The following is a 23,997-nucleotide window of genomic DNA, read 5'->3' on the forward strand; positions in this document are numbered from 1 at the left end:
TGTAGATAAAGTGAATTTAATTTCTGTGTTCCACAGTTGTCTTCTGGAAGTAGATTGGTGTGTGCTGCTGGGGTAGAAACAAGTGATGTTGGTGAGATGGTCCACAGGCTCAGTGGCCTGTTTGCCAGACCTGCAGGAGACTCTCACCCAACTCCCTTGCTTCTAGAGAAGAGATCATAGGCATTTAGGAAATTTGAATGAAATATTGGAGGCTTTCTTAGTATAAATATTGTCAGCAGAGATCAGAACATTTCACCCTTTGGTGTCAGGAGGTGGTGCACATTGAGATCTAAGTGGCACATCTACATATTTCAACAAAATACACTGCCTCTCCTGCCTTCACATTTACTTTTAAGTTTCACTGATAGACAGATTGCCTTTTATGTCCTTTCTGTGCACATTATGCCCAAAGGTTCCTTTGCAGAAAATAAATTTATAGTCACTAGCTGATAAAGGTCTTTCCACAGTGATCCCACAGAAACGTTTTTGGAGCCATCCTTCCAGTTGTGGTGGCATCGCTCAGCCATCTCTCACTGGAGGTGACAGTCTAGCTGCACTATTTAATATTTTATCTTTCAATTGTAATTTTTCAGGCCACATCAAGGAGAAATTTGTAAATTAAGACTTCTTGCATAACTTGGTGCAAACTGTTTTGCTGACTTGAGCTAGGCAGTCTCTTAAAAATGCTTTTTTCAAGGAGGAGCTACAGGTTTATTTGGTTATGGGCAACCTTTGTACATGTGCTCAAATGCATTCGTGTGTGTGTGTGTACAATATTTACCCTCCAAAACTGACATTCAAGCAAAGAACAAATCACTTGTGTTCATGGTGTGCTACTGTGGTTTGATGCCAGTGAGTGCTCGAGCCTTTTTGTGGTTAGCAGTGCCATTGTTTGCTGAAGTAAGCCCATGTTTTGATAACATTACTTTCAGGTTTTGCAAACTGTAATCAGTTTACATATGTATGCTATTCATGTTTTTAAAGTCTATTAAATGTGCTATTTTACATGCTTCCTTCTTTTTGTGAATAGAGGTAGGCAAATGAAAACTAGCCTAGCAATCAGAAATTGTTCTTCACAAAAGGCTAGTAGTGAAAGTGGAGATGGAAAAATACTTTTAAATAGCAGAGGTAGTGTATGGCATGATTAAAAAATAAAAGCCAACTTTTTTGTCTAGAGTTCAGTTAAATTGAAAAAAAAATCTTTGCATATAATGAAGCAAAACTGCTTTTGTCTCCCATGTTGCAGCATTCTGAACAGAATTTAAAAACAAAACCCTAAAAAACAGCCCCACAACAACTGATTTACCATAATTTGCTGAATTCTACATCTTGATATTTTGCACGAACAAAATATTGTCTAATACTGAAGTAAGAATTCTGGCTATGCATTTATTGTGTTAATGAGGTTAGGAAAAAGTACTTTAAGGTTTTGTTGAAGCTTTTCCAGTAACAAGATGTATTGTGATGACTTGGATATCTTAATAGCAAATTTTTCATCTCTTTAATAAGGAGGAAATGTAAAGAATATTATCAAAATAGTCTGTCTGACATGCAGAAAATGTTAAACTTTATCGCATTGCAACAAAAACAAACTCATTTATGGCTGCACAAAAAAATTATGTCCTGTGTTTGCCTGCTATAAATTTGATTTATTCCTCTAGTAATTACAGTCGCTGATTTTGTAAAAGTTGAAAACATTTCTTTTCTCCAAGCTTAACAAGACTTTTGCATTACCATTGCTACTGCATTGCAATACTTTGAACTTGCTCAGCAGACATGACAAAAGGTTTTAATTAAAATACTAGTGAGATAAAAAAATATCATTTGTCTGCATTAACTTTGTACGTTTCTCATAATTCTTTAATTCTTGTAATAAAGGAAAAATACCATGACAGTGATAAGAAGTTGTCCTCTCTCCTTCCTCTCCCTCATCAGTAGGAGATTGTGTTGGAGCTCTGGGATGTTTTGCTTAATCCCGCTGCAGGCTCTGAAGTATCATTGAGATGTTCCTTGTCGGTGCTGGATGAGGAGTACTTAGAAGGCTTCTATTCACCAGCAGGAGCACAATCCCAGCATGGATAGGGATATGCTGAAATCTATTCAAGCAGCCCAGCCTTCCCAGCTCCCAAATAATTGTAAAATAACTCACTCTTGAGTTTTATCCCATCTGAGTATTCCGAAATTAAAATACTATCAGCTACAAAACCAATAGGATAGCTCAAGGACCTTGAGGAGTATTTCTGCCAAATATATGGTGATTTTGGTATGATGCTAAAAATAGAGAACATTGCCAGAGTTCATTAAATCTTTCCACTTTTTTTTTTTTTTTCTTTTTTGCTACTTTGTAATAAATATTTTATTCTCTGAAACATGATTTAAATAGTGGTGTAAATCAAGCAGAAACTTTGAAGTAAATTGGTTCCTTTGATCTTACTTTGTTACATTTCTCAAAGGGGAGGTTAATTATTAGTAGTTTGGTAATTACTAGATTGCCTTGATTTTTACTGCTAAGTACAGCTCTTACAGTAAGGTAGCACCTTTTGTCAGCCTTCTAAGCATCTGTTATAATTGTCTGGCTATGCCAAATAAGCATCCAGGTACTTCATATTTTTGGTAGTAAAATAGTTGTTTAACATTGAGTGCTGAATATAAAATTGCATTGGTGTCAAAGTTTGAATCCGGTTAAAATGCATGAAACAGTATGGAATAGTTAACTTAAGTTTTTCTTTAATTTATTTGGTATATAAATGAAAAGCAGTAGGGCATTTTGCTTTTTGGATTGGTAAGGAAAGGCATTCAAGTTTTAAAATAGTTATTGTATTAATTCTAAATAGTGACTGGAAAGTAGTTTTGGCCTCAGAGAATTCTGTAAATGGTAGATTTCATCATCTTGCTCTAAATGTTTATATCTAGATTGGATAACAAAAACAAAACTTCATGCTATGTTATTTCTCAATTGATTTCTTCTTTTGAGCAAAACAAGTCTTTGAATTTAATTAACTGGATTAACTGAAATTAGGAAAAAAGCCATTTCTGTATCAGTCAAAAGGTCACTCATTATTTAGAGTTGGTTTAGTGCGTTGCTTTCCGTTGTTTAACCTCCTGATTGGCCTTTCTTGAAGATATAGCAAGCAAATGTAGGTTTTTAAAAAACATATGTACTGAAAGTATTCAAGTTTAGTATAATTTTAATTTTATGTCTATTTACAAATATATAAAATATGTTGTAATCCTTTAGAAATATAAACCTATTTTTTATTAAGTATGTTAGGACATTTTTAAAGTATATGCTTAAAATAAACATTTCTTTTGCTTCTCAAGAAAAAATCCTTAACCATTTGAAAAGAGAAATTCATGAGACTTTTTTTATTCTGTGTCACTTATGTAAGCATGTGGATAAGCATAAGGATCAAAAGAAATTAGGATTTCTTGTATTTGTGATTACAAGAAATAAGAACTCTGACTATCCAAAGGTGGCCATTGTTTTTGTATTGATACTGTTAATCATCCAGCTGAACATGAAGTAGTGATGCAGCCATTATATGTGGGAATCCATGTTTGCATTTCAGTGCACGATGGTATAGATGTGAAATTGTAGGGCAAAATAGATATGTGATGCATTTATTTTACGATTATCAGTATATTGAAATTTTGGTGCTTTATTCACATATATAAAATTGAAATGCAGGCATTTCTGAGACAGAATTTTGGCTTATTTTATTAAGCATAAACTAGAGTGTTTGTATTGTAAATATCATTTTAAAGTGTTCTTTATTTTAATAGTTTCTGTTATAGGAGATCACTCATTGAGGATTATAATTTATGATAATTTTGGTTTGGGAGTGGGGAAAGCTGTTTATTAATTGAAAATATGCTTGTCTAGATGTCATGAGTATATTCATCCACATTTAATATGCATCTATAATAGATGCTCTGTAGTAATGAATGTGTGATAGAGTAAATGTGTTAACCTGTGTTCACTTTCGACACCTGTATTTCAGTTTTAAGCTGCATCTCACCTTTGGTAGGGATTGGATGTTCCAGTGTAATGACTGTTGGAATTCCAGATGTCTGGGATGGTAGCAGTGCTGCTCTGGAAGGAAAACACCTTTGGAAAACACCAAAAACCTTTTGGTTTGTACAGACTGATGCTGTTTCTGATTTGTTACCCTTTTAGAGGATGTGAAAGAAAAAAGCCAAGTATGTTACGTAAAGGTGTTAAAGATTGATTATAATTAGATTGGGGTTTGCTGGTAGCAGATTCCTGGTTTGGACATTGCTGCTGATTCTCCAATGTTAATGCATTCTTTAGGTCCTCAGGCTTTGTGTCAAAAGCCTTGTGAGAGACAGATAGACATCAGCACTTCAGTGCAGTGGAGGACACACTTCTGGCAATGCTGATGTGAGCTTGGTCTGATTCAGCGAGTTGTGATGGATTAAAACCAATCAAGCCATTCCATTGTATTGCATTAATTTTCTAACATTTCTTAAAACACAAGTTTGTTTTTTTTTTTCATTACAGCGAGAATTTACTGTCCTGTGGAGTACGCCACTGGGCAAGCAAAGAAAGCTGAGAGCCATTAATCCTCAAAAGAACAATTCTAGTCCTGACTTCATTTTGTCCATCCTGTTGGTGTCACTCTTAGGAGTTTGTAATGTAGTTGTTCAGATCTCTTCATTTCTGCACCCCAGTGCTAGAGCTATTCTGCTCTTCAGGTGTTGACAAGATACTTCTGTGCTTTTCTCTTTTTCTAAAACTTTTCAGAGTTCTCTAGAGTCCTTTAAAGTCACTTCTGTGCAGGAGTCTGCTTGATGTGAAATTAAAACCTTGCAAAAGAGGAGGTGGGGAACCACTGAGCAGTGCTTGGAGAGTGCTCCTTTCTAGCCCATCCTGGATAAAGTGGCAATAACCACGTTCTGTTCTTTTTTTCCAAGCTAGCTGGGAATTGGCACAGGTTTTTCTGGGACAGCAGTATAACTGTGGCTTATACAATGTAGAGAGCTGAGATTTTGAGATCTTGTGTGTGGCTTGAAATATTCCTTTTGGTGTATCCTTGGCAGATTCCAAGGTTGAGGTGACTGTTTAGGGAATGGATACTTTGGATGAAAAGAGATCCATCCTCTCCAGTACCAGTTATTCTGTATGCAAGAAAAGATACAGTAGGCTGATGTATAGTAGTCAATTTCTTAAAAAGAGTAACTCTAATCCTAATTACTAATAATTAGCTATGCATAATTCTTGAAACATGTGTCTTTATCCCTTTGATTACTTAGTAGCTAATAATAATTTGTATGCCAGTTATCTGTGTTTCCTCATTCCATAAACCTCTGTTAAGTTCTTCAAGATTCCGTTCATATTGTACATTTGTCTATAAGCTCAATACTCTGAGGAGGGAAGAGGAGGTACAACGTGGGGAACTATATCAGAAAGGAGATTCCTACTTTTCCTCTTGTTTATTTTAGCACTGTGATGAAGAGGGCAACTGGATGACTCTTTGGAGGAGTGAGAAAAGGTGTGAAATGAGATTTCTAGTGAAAATGAGTCTCTTCCAGAGTAATTGTTCATCTTGTTCCAAGCTAGAGCCTTGTTTTGCCTTGCGTCCTCTCTTTTGAGAGAACAGTCAAGGAGCAATATAGAGTCATATAATAACGTAAAAGATTCTAGGAAACTAGAAGGTGAACATGGCCTAGGTGTGCTTGATGCTGGAAGTCCAATGTTTACTGGTTGCTTCAGTAAACATTGACAGCAACTATTGCTATTTAGTCATGGAGAGTGTTGCTCTGTAGTGTTACATGTACAGGAGTAGCGAGAAAAAGCACGTACCTTCCATCAGCTCCATGAAGAGCTCCAGCCACTTGTTGTTCTATCAGGCTTGTGCGTGTATTGGTCTACCAGCCTGGCAGTGTCAGTAGTGCTGAAATGGAGGACAGTCTTTAATCTGGTACGTCTCTGAAGAAGATGACGCAGTTGCTGCCCTTTGGTACTAGCAAGATCTGTGGGCTGACTATTGATGTGCACCTCTACCCGAGCGATGCGGATCCGTGGCTGTTCCCGCTCCTTTGACGCTATCGGAAATGGGGGCGAGATGTACAGCGGTGCTTGGATGAAATACTAGTGTGCCAGTTGGATGTATCTGAAAAAATTTAGCCCCCCTCCCTCCAGCAGTGTAGAGAAGATAAATCTTTGACTCCACGTGGGTTTTGCTGATCAATATAGGAAGCACTGTAGGAATTACCTTGTTACAGTAAACATGTAGCAAGTAAAACATAGGCATGGACTTTATGGGCTTCTAAGGTAAAACTCCTGGTCAAATCTTGAGTTGCCCAAGGTGGGGCATGAATTTTCCCCCTTGCCACAGGATCCTGAAAGAAGATAGAGAACATAAACAGTGTTCCTAGATTTTGTACAAGTGGGAGTAGTGGTGTCATTTCTCCCTGGAAATCCTTGTAACTTATTCATCAAACTTAGTCATACCTGGCACTTGTAGGCAAGAGAGATTGTTCAGAATCTCTCAAGAAATGTTTTGCCTTCTGTTGAGAGGTTTGTTTGCTTTGTGCCCAGAACTCCTGTATTTCCAGGTTTGACCTGCTCCAAGAACCTACTATCAAAATAACTGATAATGTTTTAAAAGACAATACCAAGAAACCAAATGTTTATCAGTTTCCACACCCCCCCCCCCCCCCCCCGCTTTTTTTTTCCCCCCAGAAGAAAGCTGTGGATGATTAGGCAAAGGCATGCATATATTTCAGTAGTCCAGCTTTGGCTGAAGAAACCTGGGTTATTGATGTTTTTTTTGTATGGCGCCAAGGGCTCATCTGCCTGCCATCTCAAAGGGATCTGGAATTGAAAAGGTCATCAGAATGCTGATACTCAGGGCATCTTTCTGGTTATCCTGGGTCATAGTTAAGCCAAAATTGAAATGTCATCTCCTTCAGCTCTGGAAATACTCATGTGACTCACTATGGGCCCTGCAGCAAAGTGCCCTGCAAGTATTTGCCTGGTGGTGCCAGAAGTAAGGACATGTTTGTGCAGTAGTGTTGTATTCTTTCTAACTTCCTTAGTGTGTAAAGGTGCTGTGTTGGATGACCTAGAAACTCCAAGCCTCTTAGTGGACATTCTCGCTGTAGTAGGCAGGGGCAGGGTTTCTTCTCAGCCACATGCCTGAGATTGCTTGAGTGCAGCCTTTTGAGCCCTTCTGAAGCACGTGGGACTCCTCTATACAATCATGGCTTGGTTTGCCAAGGTCTAACTAGCCTTTCATGTGGATCATGCATTTTGTTGTCTTTTGTGTTTTGTAGAGATTGAAGACTGAAGCAATTGCTGAGCTGAGAGCTCCCTTGTGACACAGAATTGCATTTTTCATCGAGAGAAACTGGCACTTGAAATCATAAAAGATGGATTTTATTTTTATTTTAATTGTTCTGTCCTTGTGCCCAGCTCTGTTTTACACTTTAGGGGAACCATGATATTCTTTGAGTATCCACAGAGTTCTTGAATAAATTAATGTAGAATTTGGAAAACAAACTGACTTTGTTTATTATCAAAGCACAAGATGCCTCAGCACTAACTCTGTCTGCATAGCTAAGACCAGTATAGCTCAGATGTGTTCACATCACATGCTTCTTCATCTTCTTAAATAAATTTTCTCACTGATTTGCAGAATATCAGCTTGGTTCTTTATTATACAATATACAGCTTCTGTGAGCTAGATAGTCACCAAAGGTAACATTAGACACTGAGCAAATAATTGTTTCCTGTCTCACTGCATTAGTAACTGAGAAGAAAGTGTTTCCTAATTTGTATTTGTGCAGAACTAAATATAGCTCTAGTGAAGCTTAACTTCAGCTCCAGCCATTCAAGTCCCTAAGAAATTGAGTACCATGTTTGTCAGTCTCTGGAATAATGGACTTTATGGACTCACTGGACTCTATGTTTGTGTGTGCTCCTTGCCCTCCCACTTTCCAGTCTTATAATCTTAGATACTTGAATGTGAGGCTGTGCAAGCTCTGAGAAAATCCTGATAGTCCTGAGTTATTGCTGTCTGCAGGAACTATGGCAGAATTTTTTTTCTACTAGGAGTTTGAGGATATCAAGCCCTGACTGCATTCCCCACTCCATATTTAGCAAAGAGAAGGTTAAATTGTCCTGCAGTTATGTTTTCCAGCAAAAATTGCTCTGGGTTTTGATCTAAAATCTGAAATTTATTAGCTCTTCTACTCTAGTTGTTCTGTAGAGCTGATAGCCTGATGCACAAGATCAGGGAAAAAAAAAACAACAACAAAAAAATCCAAAACAAACAAACACCCCCCCCAAACCACAAACAAACAAACAAACAAACCCAAAACCATTTAAGAAGTATTCAGATTGGGATGTATCAGTGAAATCATGCTGGTAAGAAAAATCTGATGTAATGGGAAGGTGTATTGAATAGATTGTGTCTCCTCCCTGGGAAACGTACAAGCTTGTGTCTGCGCCTTGGTATTGAGTCTGGCAGCTGTGGGATAACATCCTTCGTGCTACATTTACACTGAAAAGGCAGCACTGCTTCCTGAGGTACTGGAAATGCCAAATGCTGCATTTCAGAGCTTGGGTCTTTCAGCTGGAATCTGTGAGGAGAATGCTTCAGGTTCATCTCTTCCAGTGAGGCTCAGAATAGTTCCATTCTTTTTTTTTTTTTTTTATTAATTTGAATTCATCAAGATAAGCTCATCCTCCCTGGCTGTCTTTGCTGGATGCTGAGCAGGAGGAGTGTTTTTGAAAGGTCTGAGGGATCTTCCATCCAGAGTTTGTAGAAAACAAAACAGTACTTCATCATTCATCTGTGTCACTTCAACCTTAAGTGCACTACTAACTTGTGCATTTTATCCATGCTCTGACCAGATCCATCAGTGCTCTGCCCAAATTTCTCATGTTACCAGTGATGCACATAATTAGGAGGAGGTTGTTGCTGGTGGGGAGGAAGAGGAATCCTATATTGGCTGTCTGTCTGCACCTGTACCTCTTAGTACAGAGAGATCCTTTGAAGAAGTGATCTAAAGAAATCCAAAGAAAATTGCCAAGGTTTGTAACAGCTTTCCTCCTGGCAGTCTGCAGTTTATTTATACTGTAGGATGTGACAGGCAATTCCTGGTGCCTCAGCTCTGTCTGAAGTGTGAGTGATCACTGGAAACGTGAATGATTGCAATAGCAGCTTTCTTCCCTCCACTGGGGAGAAGTTTTGAGATTGAGTTCTCCCCTCACTGAGATCTTTGAAGTTTGGATCTTTAAAATCATTCTCCAGCCAAAGACCTACTAGTGCAGTTGTCATCCTTCCTGTCTAAGGAGGACTGGACCAGCCTCCCTTCAGAAGCCATTAAAACTGCTCGTTTCATCTGCCAGAGAGGTCAGCAGAGGAAGACACAAGTAAGTAATTATTCCCTTCCTCTCCTCCCAGTAGCTGAGTGAGCTCTGTAAGTGAAACATCATTAAATCTCTGAGCAGTGTGGACAGTCTGCTAGCCAGCCATGGAGCCCATGTCACATGGCAGAGGCAGGGCTGAGTAACAGGTGGTATTTAGAAACTAATTAATATTTGTGAATAACAATGTGCTGTTAGTAAGAAAACAATTCTGTCTGCTTGTGAATATTTATGATGATGGCTTTCAACACTGCTTGGATCATGCAATGCTTTTCCAGCTGCTGCACCTCCTCTTGTGTCACAACATTTCGCAGCAGAGTGAAAATACTCTCTGCTCTGTGGATCTGTCCCACAAGGCAGCAGCTGGCTGAGCAGCACTGTGGAGTACACTCTTAAAAGAGTATTCTCACCAGTTCAGTGTTAGTGGAGCACTAGATCCCAAACACTTGAAGTATTCTTTGCTGGTGGAGTAAGCCATACAAATTAGCTTGAGAATTCATTCCATTAAGAGCCAAACCATGCACAGAGGTAGTGCTATGTTTGAAGAGAAAGCAGGTGTTAAAGGTTGTTCTACTTCGTAATGGTGTGTGTGAGTGTTTTACAGCAGATCAGACTTGCCTAATGTAATCTTCGTAATGCTTTCATTTAAAAAGCTCCCTGTGGTTTGTATTTGTTGAACTGAAAAAGCAGAATCTACTTTGTAGCTTGGTGAGGCGGGATGTTCTATTGAGCATGTGTTCAGTCTGTCATTTGGGAAAGATAATAGGTTTTTAACCTCTGTCACTGTTAGAGTGAGGTATTTATGGAGCTCTGTTGAAGCTGTGCCTAGGCAGGTAACCTTGTGATGCAGGTTTTTCACAATTTGCCATTTTCTTGTGATAAGTTTTGGCTTTTCTTGGCCCCTTGCAGTGCCTCTTGCAGCGTCAGCCAGCATGGGAGCTCACCAAGAGATGAGGAATTCCTTGCTGTTGTTCATGCTGCACAGAAAGCTCATTGTTGCTGATGTCTGTTCAGTAAACACTGTCTCATAGATTGAAAACTCTGCCTTGAAGAGTTCATGAAAATATTCCTGGCTTGGCACATGGAAACTGGCCAAACCCATGGAAGTAGTGCTCATGTTTTCAGCAGCAGAGGTGTCCAGGTGCAGCTGGAGGTGCTGGGCTCTTGTTCAGGGTGCTGCAGGGGATTGCAGCATGGCACTTACTCTTGGCAGCCTCCTCACTCCTCCTGATGGCCTTAAGTTTAACTTGTGGGAGGGAGGAAGCTGTGTGTACTTCACTGTGCTAAAATCCTATTGGTATGGCCTCTCTTTCATCACTCGAGGCCTCCAGCAGCCTAAATTAGGAGATGGAGACTGCAGCGTGCTGCAGGGAGGAGGTTATCTCCAGTGAACTGCCATCACCGCTTTGGTCACTGCTGATTAATTTTTTTTGTTCATGTTTAATACTCAACAGCAAGTACCTAATGTTTATATGCCCTTTCCCTATATAAGCAGAGCATCTCCTTTATAAAGTCAGTTAAGACATCCAAAACTGAATCAGTGTAAAATTTTAAATATATCTGTCAGACGAATAGGTGCAAAGAAATTCAGAGCAGAAGTGATCACTTCGGCCTGTACAGGTCCTCTTGTGGCAGGGATTTCCAGGAATCCTCAATTGCTTATTAAACAATGCTTAATATGACAGATATATTTTCTAACCTCATCTTAAAAGTCTTTGCTCCATCTTAATATTTTCAATGTAGAAAAGGTGGTTTGGGTTTGGTGTTTTTTTGTTTGTTTTTGTTTTTCTAAGTTGTTTTGGTCTGGTTTGTGTTTTGTTTTGATTTTTTTTTTAGTGTCATGTTTCCACTTCCCTTTCTAGCAATAGTGTCACTATGGTGTAGCTGAGAATAGTTGACTTGAACTGCCCCTATTACACAGATGCAAAAAGCTACTTCAGCTTTTGGGAGAAAGAAGTTTTTAGTGAAATACATGAATGTGTACCATGAATGACTCAACTGTGTGTTAGAACTATAGCAAATTCTATAGGGTTTCCAAGGAGTACATTTAAAAGAATGCATAAAAAGCTGGATAACAATTAGCAGCAGAGACTGATATATTTAAATGAAGTCATTAATTTAAAGTGTTGGCTTACAGAAATTTCAAGCATTTTTATGCATTTAATAAAGGGTTGCTTTTTAAGTAGCTTAAGTATCCTTCTCTGTATGCAATGTGTCCTGGGAATTAACAAACCACTTACTGCTGGATGGATTCCACTCAGATGCAACTGCCATTCCTGCAGCAAAGACTGATAAAGAGAGTGGAAAGAGCCAGTACTGAAATGGTCATCCTGTTAATCTGGAGGAAGAGAGAAAACAAATCTGTATAATTTCTCTTCTGTTTATTTAGTATGCTGATCTGTGCCATGGGCATCAAGATGGATGTGTGCATGCCTGAAAGAGGGCTTTCTTCAAATTTCAGGGAGCCTGGCAGGAGGTGCCAAGGTGCTAGTCTAAAATTCTCTCCTGAGGGATGGAGACCAACAGTGTGAGGCAGCTTGAGGTGGAAGTTGGTGATCTGATACTGAGGGAGAGGTGCTGGGGTATAAAATTGGGACCCTGTGTGAAAGGAGGAAAAACTCAAAACATGTTCTAGATAAAGGAGCTTGCAGGGATGTAAGAAAGAAGGACAGTGTGGTCAAAGTTATGGAAAACATACTGAGGAGCATTGTGTATAGATATTGGCAGGGTAAGACCTCCAGGTTTAGAACAGGAGCATGCTCAGAATAATTACAGTGAAGGCTGCCAGTGTGTGCCAGAAGTAAATATAGTAGTGTAAGCACTGCTAGAGAGTCATTGAAGTCAATGCTGCATAACATAAATTGCATAATATATTTATTTGTGAAGGTTATTGGAGCACAGTTTTAAATGGATCTGAGTCCTTGGTAAGGTGAGTGTATTCTGGTTCCCTGGGCTGAAGCTTCCAATATGTCCCAGTCTGATCTAGGGGCAAACTGCCAGCAAGAGGGAGGAGGTTGCTGTTCCCCTCCTACCAGCTCCAGTGCTTGTCCAAGCAGCTCCTGAGCTGTATCCACACAAAGTGCCAGGAGGAAAGGAACTGCCCTCTCCCCACAGAAATGGAAAAAAAAAACTGGGGGGATTTTTGTTCTCCTGGTCAGCTGAGTTGTTCAGGGGATGAGAGAGGATCTCCAAGTTGTTGTGTGTATGAGGGGGTAGGTGGAGGTATCTCTGAGCACAGGGGATACAGGGCAGGCAGGCTGTTCAAACCTCATGTCCCACTTCAGAACTGGAGCAAACCTTCTCCCACCAAGGCTATGTTGATCAGTGCATGATGTAGCAACCATCAGACACCCAAATTTCAGGGCACTATCACACTCTCCGTAAGAGGGCTGAAACTGTTTACAAAATGTGTACTTTGTAAATGATAAAGACTAAATAATGTATTCTGTGCATTTGCATAATTTTGAATCACTTATCCTTCTGAGGGCTGGCATCATTTGGCTCATGTTGAAGTACACTTAGCGGTGGAGTTGAGCTCAAGCCATCAGCTGTGGGTTGAGTTGACACTCAAGATAAGGAGGTATGTTTTTAGGGAGACCATGCAGGATCCCTATGATGTCCCTGGCACCACAGAGCAGTGCCCTGAGGGCTCAGAGGTGAAACAGGTAGGAGGCACAGTCAGTGCTGTGAAAGGTCAGGGTGTCTTTCAGCTTGAGACCCAGAGCAGTCCAAGTGGGACATACCTCCATGGTAACAGCATGGGTCATAACCTTAGAAGGCATTAGGAGAGCAGCTTCTGCTCTGCACTGTTTGGGATGGAGAGGGTTACCTGCTGAAAATGCTGGAGAAACACATGCTTAGGCAGTTGCAAGGTGATGGCGGGCCACAAGGATGAGATTGGGCAGAAGATGCTGGTGTGGGGTGATAAGAACTTGCTTGATTTGGGTGGGCAAATGAGCCCTGACAGGGAGGTGGTGTAATTCATTTTTTATTGTCAGAGAAATAAACTTCACGGATAGGGAAAAGCTGTTTAAGCTGCTGGATCAATGTTGGCCTGAAAACAAATGGATAAAAGCTGTTCAGGAATAAGTGCTAGGCTGAAAGTTTTTTAACTACTGGAAGAGCTCAGCGCTGCAGTTAGAATTGGATGTGGAGGCTGAGGAAGAGCACTGTCAGTATGTCGGGCTCTGTTTGCTGTGATTGGGGTTCTTGGATGTGATACCTGTCATGGAGGGCAAAGCTAATCTCTAAACATCTTTCCTGCTTGCATCTGGTGGTGGATTATCATGATTGTGTCATGTACTGTACTGAACTGAACTGCTTCTTCCCCAGGGTGGAGAATTCATGTCATTAAGCAAAGTTTTAATCTTTGCTGTACCTTTTAATCTGTGAATATCTCTGCTGTTTTGGTCACTTCTGAAACTTATTCTTATTTTGCTTGTTTTTTCCCTAGGTATTTTTATGGCCTCTGTCACAGTGGTGTCTCAGTGTCTTCCAGGCATTTATGGATTTATTCTGAGACCATTCCTGTGAGGTAAGGAAATATTCTCACTTGGTTTTACAGACTAGGAACTGAGGCAGAAGGAGACAAAGGTTGCAGGAGTCTTGTAGCATAGCCAGCAGTCAAACACTAATTGCCAACAAGTTCATTATTATCCTAATGCCATACCCAGCTACCTATCTCTGGCTTTTTTCCTCCTCTTTTTACTTCTTTGTTTTTTTCTTTTCCCTTCCTTTGTCTGAATTTAGTAATCTGCAAGGAGCTGAGAGGACCTGTGGAAAATATGATTAGGGATACTGGTGTCCTTTTTTAAACATTGTTACTTATGAGTTGAAATTCCTTTCTAAAAATATCAGCAGATCTGTTTATGTTAAATGATTAGCATGTTTAGACTTCCACAGATAAGCTGCCGTGCCTTTTTCAGTCAGTAACTCCTTTATCCTACCTGTCTAGGCTTGTGGCTGTTGAATTCTTACCCTGCCTAAGCTAATGCCATCCCAATCACCTAAAGCAATGCCAAGAATTTCATCATCCATGCAAAGATCTGATTCATGTCAAGACAGGTGTAAAGTTTCTCAAGCACACTTATGTATAATTACTGTTTAACTTTATTTTTCAAAGATCTTTCCAAGCCGGCTGAAATGTGCAGCTTTGAGCTTCCAGATTGTCCCAGAAATTGGATTTCAGTGCCTGATTAGTGATGCTGGTCCCTTTCCAAAGTATTGCAAACTTCCTGACACATGTGTGCTCTGAATTACAATTTAGATCATAAAATCAAATATCATGAACAACAGCTTGAAAAATGTCTTTTTCCCCTTTTAAGTAAGGAATTTTTAAGTTAGGTCTCCCTTGAGCCCTTTTTTCTCTTCAAGATGGTATTTAAAATGTGACTTTTACTACTTAAAGAATTTTCTTAGAGTTACAGCAATGTTACAAGTTAGAAATACACCAGCAGACTATGACAAATATTTTTATGTATGTTAAAATCATCAAAATTATGAAAAATATAACATTGCAAAGAAATATTTAATGCCATCTTTCTAATTTCACAATCTGTAAAATACACATACGAGATCATGTTTATGTTCTTTATTAGTATGTATTACATGTCCTTGTGTCCCCAAGAATAAGGCCTTAATGACTCATGAACTCAAAGTGTACTAAATGAAATTAAAGAGCTGGCCAGTGACCTTAACAGTCTATTAGGCTATATGTCACTCCGCCCAATATTTGTTGAGTGTGGAAGAGTAGCAAAAATTCATTAGCTAAGATGCTGATGCTTGAAACAGGCAAGATTTCTCTAGCATCAGAACTGGTGTTGCTGCTTAAGTGGAGATAGAAGCACAAATGGTAGATATGTCTGTGTATATCTACAAATGGTAGATATGTCTGTGTATGTGTGTTTGAAAGTACTCCTGATGTGGTCCTGGGGCGGGGACAAAGCTGCTCCAGGGCCTTTGGGCTCAGAGCCTTGTGGAGGAGATCCTGCCAGCACCTGGTGCTGGGCAGGGCAGGTGCAGCTGGAGATGGTGCTCAGGGTTTGGGATGTGCTGCCTGCGAAGTTATACAGAGACAATGCAATGGGAGGGCTGTTTTCTGAAACCTTGTGTTTCACAGCAGCAGGGCAGGGAAGGATGTGTTGCTGTGGTGTATGGCATGCTTGGTTTTTCTGAGAGGTGAGCCCGGCTTGGCATGATTGCATTTGGGTGCAGGCAGGAGGGTGAACAGGAAGGCTCTGGGCTGCTGTGCCCTCTGAAGAGCAGAGTTTGAATACTGGATCCCCTTCTCCCTTAGCTCAGGAGACGGGACATGAATAGGTGCTGGGTATGCAGAGGTGCAGACAGGTCAGATTCCCTGTTGCCCACCAGCTTCCTTGCAGGCTCACCTGTCCCATAGAGCTGTCAGCATGATGCCAGGCTGGCAGTGGGCAGCAGGGCTGAGTATATCCCAGTGATGGGCAGGCTTGGCTAGCTGCAAACCTGGACAGTATCTGAATTATGGTAGCATCTGTCATCTTAAGTTCACATTTCTTAACTAATCGTCTGCATTTTGTTTTGTATTGTGTTTGGAAGCATCCTAGAGCTTAGTTTGGAGGTGGCCACCCCCCAGGGAGGGCACTACTTGGTGATAGAACTGAACCAGGAGAAGTGACATTACACGGGAGCTGAGGCGGCAGCTTGGTCATGCAGCTCCTCAGCAAAACAGCTGTCCTTGAGGGCTTCTCAGTTTTATAGCACTTCTTTCCTGGTGCGTGCAGTTATGAGTGCTTTCAGCTGACCCTGAGAAGGTCTTCTGTCATTCTTAAAGTAAACTCAGGTTTTAGGAAAGAAAAGATGACAGATTCAGTCAATAAAAAATGTGGCTGGAAGTACAGTTTGAGTGGCATGCAATAATATCGTTTAAAGTAAATCAACTTTCTGGAACATAAATTGGGCAGAATCTCCCTGTTCTAGGTCATGGTTTATCTGTAGGGTTTTCTTTTAAAATAATTTCCCTAATAATGATTTGGGAGGAGGGGACGGAGAGCCTGGGAACAAAGTGGATGAATGGGAGAAGAAAGAAAAGGAAGCCTTTTCAATCACATCAGGCTGAATCTAAAGCATCAAGGAATGATGTTACAGGAGGACCCCTGAAGATAAAATGTAACCTAGATTAGCAGAATACAGATTAAGTTTTCAGGAGTTTTGAGACAGCACTCTGTCCTGAAGCAGTCTTTTGTCATTCATTTAAACTAAAATTGTTGTATGGTTGCATTTTCAGGGATATACAAAAATACCTATCCATTTGAATATTACAGTCATGAAGTTAAGAAATGTATTAAAGTGAATACTGCTTGAAAAGATTAAAAGAAAAACAAAGTTTAGATTTTTCATTTGAACTGGCTATTGCTAGTGAAGTACTGTATATCTATGTGATCGTGGTTTGGGGGATTTTTATACAAGTGGCATACCACTGGAATTGCAGTTGAAACTGAGACTTCTACACAGTTTTTTTTCATTCTGACTTTAAAGTGTAAAAATGTTGTCATTAGGTCACACTGTCCTCTTATAATACTTTGAATGTTTTTATTCTTTAGTTTATTTACATTTTAGAAAGTGTGTTATGATACCATATTCTAATTGAAGGGTTGTTTTCTGCAATAGAGATTACATATTTCTACAAAACGTTGGCACAAGATTTACATGATTCAAAGTGATTTAATTGTGTATTAATGCCATATTGGCTGGAACATATAATTAATGCAAAACAGTGAGTTACCCCTTACTTTTCATTGTAATCGAGTGAACAGTGTTTTCTGGCTATACTTAAATGACAGGCTCAAAAAGTCATTGGCAGAATTTGTTGGCATAGTTCAGCCTTATTTATATGTGACTATGTATTTTTTGGATTTAACAGTCTTTGCAAGTCATTTTATCTCACAAATAAGTAGATTGCTTTAATATATTGGAACCCAAAGGATGCAACTATTGGCCGTTTACCTGGCTTCACATGATGAGTGCTGGAGAATGCATGCAGAGATAGAAGGGTGGGGTTTAAAGCTCCAAATTTGCACTTGTAAAATTCCCATCTGCTTTGAAGGTGTTTGCTTTAGCTGTCTACAGGGATACATATTTTCAGAAGTTTATTTATGAAAAAGAGGCTCAGGAGATGCCAGAGATGTTACAAGATTTAACCGTATTTGCAAAATTGAATATGAGCTTTAGCCCTCTGGTCTTTTTCATTTCCTTTTTGTATTTTATGATGAAGTTATTGGTAGGTGGCTTTTGTGTTGTCACTTCACCTGTTTAATTTAAATTTAGGTATCTGAGGGTTGTGCAATAAAGGTAGAATCTCCATAACTGGCAACATAACCTTGTCATCTTGCAGAGTCAGCACTTGCTCGTGCTCTGGCGCAATGGCTTTGAATAGCTGCCACCCCATGTGTGTGTTTCCTAAACTCGAGTCAAGTGCTGAACTCATTAAAAATACATGCTGTATAAGTTAACGTGCATAAGGAGTTTTGGTGCTTAGATCTCCTTTGAGGCTACATTTAACTCTAATTAACTTGGTTTCGTTCTGTCTACTATCAGCAGAGGCTTGGCTGAAACCCGCCAGTATTGGTTAAACTGTGGGTTTGAAGTAGAGCCCAGCGGGGTGATGGATTAAAAAGCAGGGAGTTGTGACTGTGCTGGGGTTCCCGGTGCCTGTGCCAGCTCCTGGGGCTGTGCTGGGCATGAGCACCAGCTGTGCCATTCCTGGGGCACAGTGCACAGCAAGCGGATACGCATCCCATCCTACTCTGGGGCAAAACTCGGGATTTCTAAAGAGGCCTGAAATAATGAGGTTTGCTGAGCTGTGACTGAACAATTGCATGACACCAAACTCCTCTGACTAAAACAGAGTCTGAATTTTTCCACTAGTGGAATAAGGAACAGCAGCAGAGACTACCAGTATTTTACTCTTCTCTCTATTCATACCTTGTTTTTATTCATTATTAACTCAAGGATGAGATCCATGAATTCTGCTAATTATGATGGTGGCATTTGCAGTAGGGACAAGTACCAGCAATATATGGATTGGAAATATGGGGTGGGTTCTCTCTCCTGACAGTGCTGGAAATCAAGCTTTATATTATGTTCAGTAAAGTAGGTTTCACTGAAAGCTGATTATTGTATTTTGTGAGAGAATGTTTTCAGTATATCAGTCTGGAAGAAAATACTCACAGATTCAGATTCAAGGGTAGGCTGCTTGTATTTTGTGTAACTGGAAGAATGCATGGATTTGTTGCATTTTCATCACAGCTAGCAAAAGAAAATGATTTTCCCCCTTCTTTAGACTAGGACTAGGGTTTTAGTTTTGTAAAAGGATTTTCTGTAGAAGTACCAGGTAAAATGGATTCTGGATTTAAACACCAAGTGGGATTGGAACCTCTGCCCAGCAGTTTTTGAGTGTTCATCATTTCTTGACAATTGGACCTTGTAAAACATTTAAGGATGGGTACACTAGAAATTGAGGCATTCAAATCACTAACTGCTTTTAAAAGTGACAGCCAGAATCTCCATTAACGTTGCATCTTCTGCCTAGGGGATCACAGAACAGAGCCTTGATGTGTCTTTGAGGATGGGAATGAAGCCGTTTAAGAAGTTACTGTGCTTCAGCTGAAATGTGGTAACAGCACACAACCACGTCTAGTTCATTTTGCTGAGAAACAAAATAGGAATCACAGAGGATGATCTAAGGCTATCCATTTTGCTTTGTGTAGAAGCAAACTAGCAGTGATCCTGTAGTGTCTTGCCACGTCTCGGCCATGAGGGTGGTAATTTCCAGCTGATGAAAGGTAAATTACGGCTAGAACAGGTGGATGGATGCATTAAAATTGTATTTGCTTCAAGATGCCTGTCTGTGTTCATGGAGGAGTGGGACTTGCTGTGCTGGTTTGGACCAGTGGTCAGTCTAATTCAGTACACCACCCCTGGCAATGATCAGTGGTGGATAACTTAGGCAGTCAGCAGGAAATTGTACATTTGATTATCAAATGTTTCATCTATTGGGGAAGTGTTGGATTATTTTTCTTTCTTTTAACTTAAAAAACCAAACTAGGCTGATTTAGTAATTGACAGAGTCCCTTCTAAAATGCAGTTAAAATTTCTCTTTAAATCTTCCTGCACAGACAATGAGTTTATTGACATTTCTTAGTGTTTTCCCTTCAGACACCCCAGCTTGAGGATTGCTCTAAACCATTTGCAGTCTTCAGTCTAGCTCAGACCAGTCTTCCTAAATGTTCTTCTGTATCTCCAAAAGGCCATAGTCATAGTACATGAATAGTGTGGAGTTGGTTTTTTTTTTTTGCTAATGTTATAGCTGAAAGATAAAAATATTAAATGGACATCGTGTAGTTATTGTATTGCTTGAGTGTGTCTTTACATTTAATTAATTTAAACAAGGTGATAGGAGTAAAGTGCAGAGTAGAAAAAGGATAGATCAGACAAAGGAGATAAGATAGGTGTATTCAAATAGGCAGAGCCTGATGAAATTTGCCCTAGGGTACATCAGCAACTAGCCAAGCAACCTTTGAACCATTTACAATTATCTTTTAGAAATTGGGAAGGCTAGGAGAGGTCCTGAAGGACTGAAAAGGGCAATGGCATTACCTCAGTTTGAAAAACGGAGATCCAGGGAATTACAGACTAGTTAGTCTAACTGCAGTGCTTGGAGAATTGGAACAAAAATTTTAATCAGTTTCTAGGAATCTGGAGGATAAGAAAATAAGGACTCTGGCGTAGCAGTACCTGTGATGTTACCTTGACTTCAATAGCTTCTGATAAAACCTCGTGACATTTCTCTGGAATAAGGAAATATATGTATTTAATAATATGGTAAACAAATGATTGTTTAAGGACCATGTTTGAAGTGTAGTTACCCATAATTTACTGTGAAAATCAGGGGAAGAAGGGAGATGGCATGAGGTGTGTGAATACACCCATGTTTGTCTTGGGCTGAGCTTTATTTGCTGTTCTCTTTACTGGTGTGGACAAGGGAATACTAACTAAATCTGCAAGTAAGTCCAGACTGAGAGGTGCTCAAGCACGGCGAAGCATAGTTCAGAGTTAAATGGCTGTGGTAGATTGAAAAGGCATGTGGAAATCTGCAGCTTACAACTTAATGAGTTGAAATGAGGAAATACAAAGTGGTGAGGATGTGGCAGGGCTGCACAGCACAGGAAGACTGCTTTGGGATGGGCACTGGATCATCACTTGTGCACAAGCTGACAGTTTCAGAAAGGACAAGCTGTGTCTGGAGTGGATGCCCAGGACTGTAATTAAAGGTAATGGTGCTGCTGAGGCCCCAGATACGGTGCTGTGTACAGCTGCAAGGATGGGGCATCAGGGAACATGGGCTGGCTGTAGGCTGAGGACTAGGATGAGAAGTGGTATTGTTGGAGCTGGGTCTGACCAGCCTGTGGGTGAGGGGACCAAGTGGTCAGTTGCCATCTCAGCCAAGGGATGGGCAAGAGGTGGTCCTAGTTGATGGGAAAGGTTGAATCCCACTAGTGGTTACAAGTATGAGGAAGGCAAGTCAAGCAAGGTGCCAAAACCAGATGAATTAGGCAGAAGACTGTGAGTGGCTGGGGACTGGAGCAGGAGATGTGTGAGTGGGGTCCAGGGGAGCAGTGCTTCCTAGGCATGGGGGAGGGAGTCTGAGCATGGTCACCCACCCCTGGGCAGGTGGGTGGGGTGATGGCAGTATCCAGGTTATCCAGGGGGAGTGCAGTGAAATGAAAAGAGGGAGAGTGCATGGGGTGCAGCAAGGAAAGTTCCTATAGCTCAGCTTCAGCGTGAAAGAGCATTGAGCAAGAGTCCAGAGAGCTTGTAGTGCTTCCATTTTAGAAGGTATTCAAAAATCAGCTGGGCAAGGCTCCGGACAGCGTGGTCTGACTTCAGAGTCATTCCTGCTTTGAGCATGGATTTGGACATGCCAAGGTCCTTTCCCACCTGCTTTATGCAGAGTTTTAATAAGCGATTTCCTTCTTCCTTATCTTTAGAGGTTGAAATTTTTGAATGATATTTGTCTCAGGTGAGTGGCAGTGCTTTTCCAGGTAACCAGCGGTTCAGAAGGGCCAGATACTACAGGGATTGCTTCCCTTAGTGTCTCTTAATAACGTAAAAATGTTTGTTTTCTCAATCATGTGTCAAGAGGAAACAGTGTAATCAAATGTTTAAATTTCTTCTATGCTTCAGCATTTTCTTTGTTAGAAGCACCAGTGTATTTTCTAGGACACGTGTTTAAATTCCTAGCCTTTAAGAAACGTTTGTGTCAAGCACGTGGATTGGATTGGGTACTTGAAGGAAATTGTTGCCTTGCGATATAATAAACATGTACCTAATCAGAGAAGCTGATTATTTCCCATCACAATAAATAGAAAACATGTGATCAGTGACATCAGCATCTATTTTTTCTTAGTGTTTTGCAAAAGTAATAGCTATGAGCTTGTAATAGTGATATGTAATCTCTAACATGCAGTGGTTAAATATTATTATACATTGGCTGTGTTTAAAGATCAAGAATAGCTTTTAAGGTAATGAAAGGTTAACTCTCAAGCTCCATCGAATTTTGTGAGGTGACCTGTAGAAAAGGGAGTGTGTTGTCATCAGAGTGGTTATCTGTTGCATGAACCTTAGCAAGAATTCCATGCAATTATTAGAATATTGAGAAATTGACACTTAAGGTTTCTGTCAAGGTCTGATTTAATCAGTTAAAAACATAGGCAGGCTGCTTGACAGGGATCACATACAGAATTCCCAAAGGCTCAGGATCTGTCTAGCTCTACAGTCCCATTTCCTTAATCATGTTGATGGGGTTTTTGGTTTTGTTTTGATTTTGAAGCAGTGCTGTAAAGCTGACAAGGCCACTTTGTTCAGAGCTGTGGTGGTCCAGCAGTTGCTTTTTGTGATACTGTGAAAGTCTGTAGGGTCATGTAGTTACAAAGCTGCCCCATTTTCCCTGTTGGGACAGTCTCTCCTGGCTCTTGCACAGTGGCATGGAGACTTTAGGCCATATGTGTAATCTCAGTTAATTGTGTTAGATATTTGTTCTCCTTGTTTAATGTTTGTCAAAGTCTTGTAAATGAAATTGTTACAGTGTGAAATTTTATGGTGTCCGAGTTGGAAATGATCCTGCTTATCTTGTTGACTTCTTTCCAAGCTGTTTCTTGCGGTGGTTCCGCTTTGTAGGCCAGCATGCAGGAGTGGTGAGCAGGTCTTCCTCCTGAGTTTTACTTGATAGTCATTGACTCCAGATGGCAAATATGATTTTAGGCTCTAGTAAAAGGTGTTTTGTTCAAAAGGAGTTCTGTAACATGTGCAGTGGGATTGAGGTTTTTGAAAATTTCAATTTATCTCTTTATCTCAGGACCACCAATTATTAGTGTTGCCAGGGTGGAGACCCTGACTGATGTGGCACACAATGAAGAAGGGCTGATACAATGTACACTACAGATGGTATGACAAAAATGTCATATTTTTTTCTGGATAGCAGTGACTGATCGGCTGTAGACATTCCTGACACTGCCTGACAGAAAGGGTTATTTTATCTGAAAACAGTGCAGTTACAGATGAGAGCCCTCCTGAAAAACATCACTCACTTTTACTAGTGACATCCATCACTTCATAATTATGGGTGCTTTCAGGTGGAGAAACAAGTTCTTTCCATCGCTCCTCCAGAGCTTTTCTTGTCCTTCCAGCAGTAGCATAGGGTTAAAGTTGGCCTTTTATCCAGGGGAAGAGGGACCTGTGGATTAAATTAATGTATATTGATGTCTGTATGTGTTAGATGGGTATCCCACTGTTAAAGGAATGGCAGTGGCCAGTAACTATGGAGAATGAATAATTCTTTGTAGTTTAACCCACCTGCTTTGAAGCACAGAAATCTGTTAAATTTACTTGTTTGGAAGTCAGGGCTTTTCACGGTCTTCCAAAAGCTGAGTCAGATCAGAGCAAGTCATGTGTCCAGTGAAGAGAAAAACCTCTGGTCCCTGCTGAGAAACAGGAGAGAGTCTCTGAATCTCAGTTTCCTAACATGTGCTAATTTTAGCAGCAAAAGCAAGGCTTCCCTTAATGGTCCAGGGGCTCTTCCTCCTCTGGATGTCCCTGGAGCTGCCCTGGCCATGGCACCTTCTTCCCCAGTCCCTGCTGGCTGCAGGTTCCTGCTGCCCTCAAGCATGGGGTAGGGAAGGGTCTTCTTGCATCTCCTGGCCTGGCAGACAGCACTTGGCATTGCTGACTTTTGGTCCACGGCCAGGACACAGACTAAAGTGGGATTTTTTCCAAAATGCTGAATCACCCTGACCTTTTCTCACTGAATTTTTTGATCCTGGTACCACCATACTGTAAAATTTTCCAGAAATTAATATATATTTTTTTTTTTCAAAGCCATGTGCATTTTCTATACAGTCCCTAGCACTGCCTAGAGATCTGGTGTTGATTCCAAACCCTCTACTGCTTCCTGGCATCAGAGCAGACACTGGCAGCTGTATCCATTATACAGTGGCCTAATTGATTGGAAATCATTGTCTCTTCAGGAGCCCTTTCCATGGCTGGTTGTTTTGCACTCTGGTGTGCTT

General features: G+C 40.4%; 1 protein-coding gene across 4 annotated transcripts in view; it reads left to right on the forward strand.

Annotated features, from left to right (window-relative positions):
- PTPRF (protein tyrosine phosphatase receptor type F) overlaps positions 1 to 23,997 on the forward strand; it is a 375,120-nt gene that overhangs the window by 75,882 nt on the left and 275,241 nt on the right. For all 4 annotated transcript variants that reach the window (XM_053984683.1, XM_053984684.1, XM_053984685.1 and 1 more), the window contains exon 2: positions 13,851 to 13,931. The gene's annotated coding sequence lies outside the window, so the exon portion shown is untranslated. The remainder of the gene's footprint in view (positions 1 to 13,850; positions 13,932 to 23,997) is intronic.

Source organism: Vidua macroura, chromosome 9 (assembly GCF_024509145.1).
Source record: "Vidua macroura isolate BioBank_ID:100142 chromosome 9, ASM2450914v1, whole genome shotgun sequence".
Lineage (NCBI taxonomy): Eukaryota > Metazoa > Chordata > Aves > Passeriformes > Viduidae > Vidua > Vidua macroura.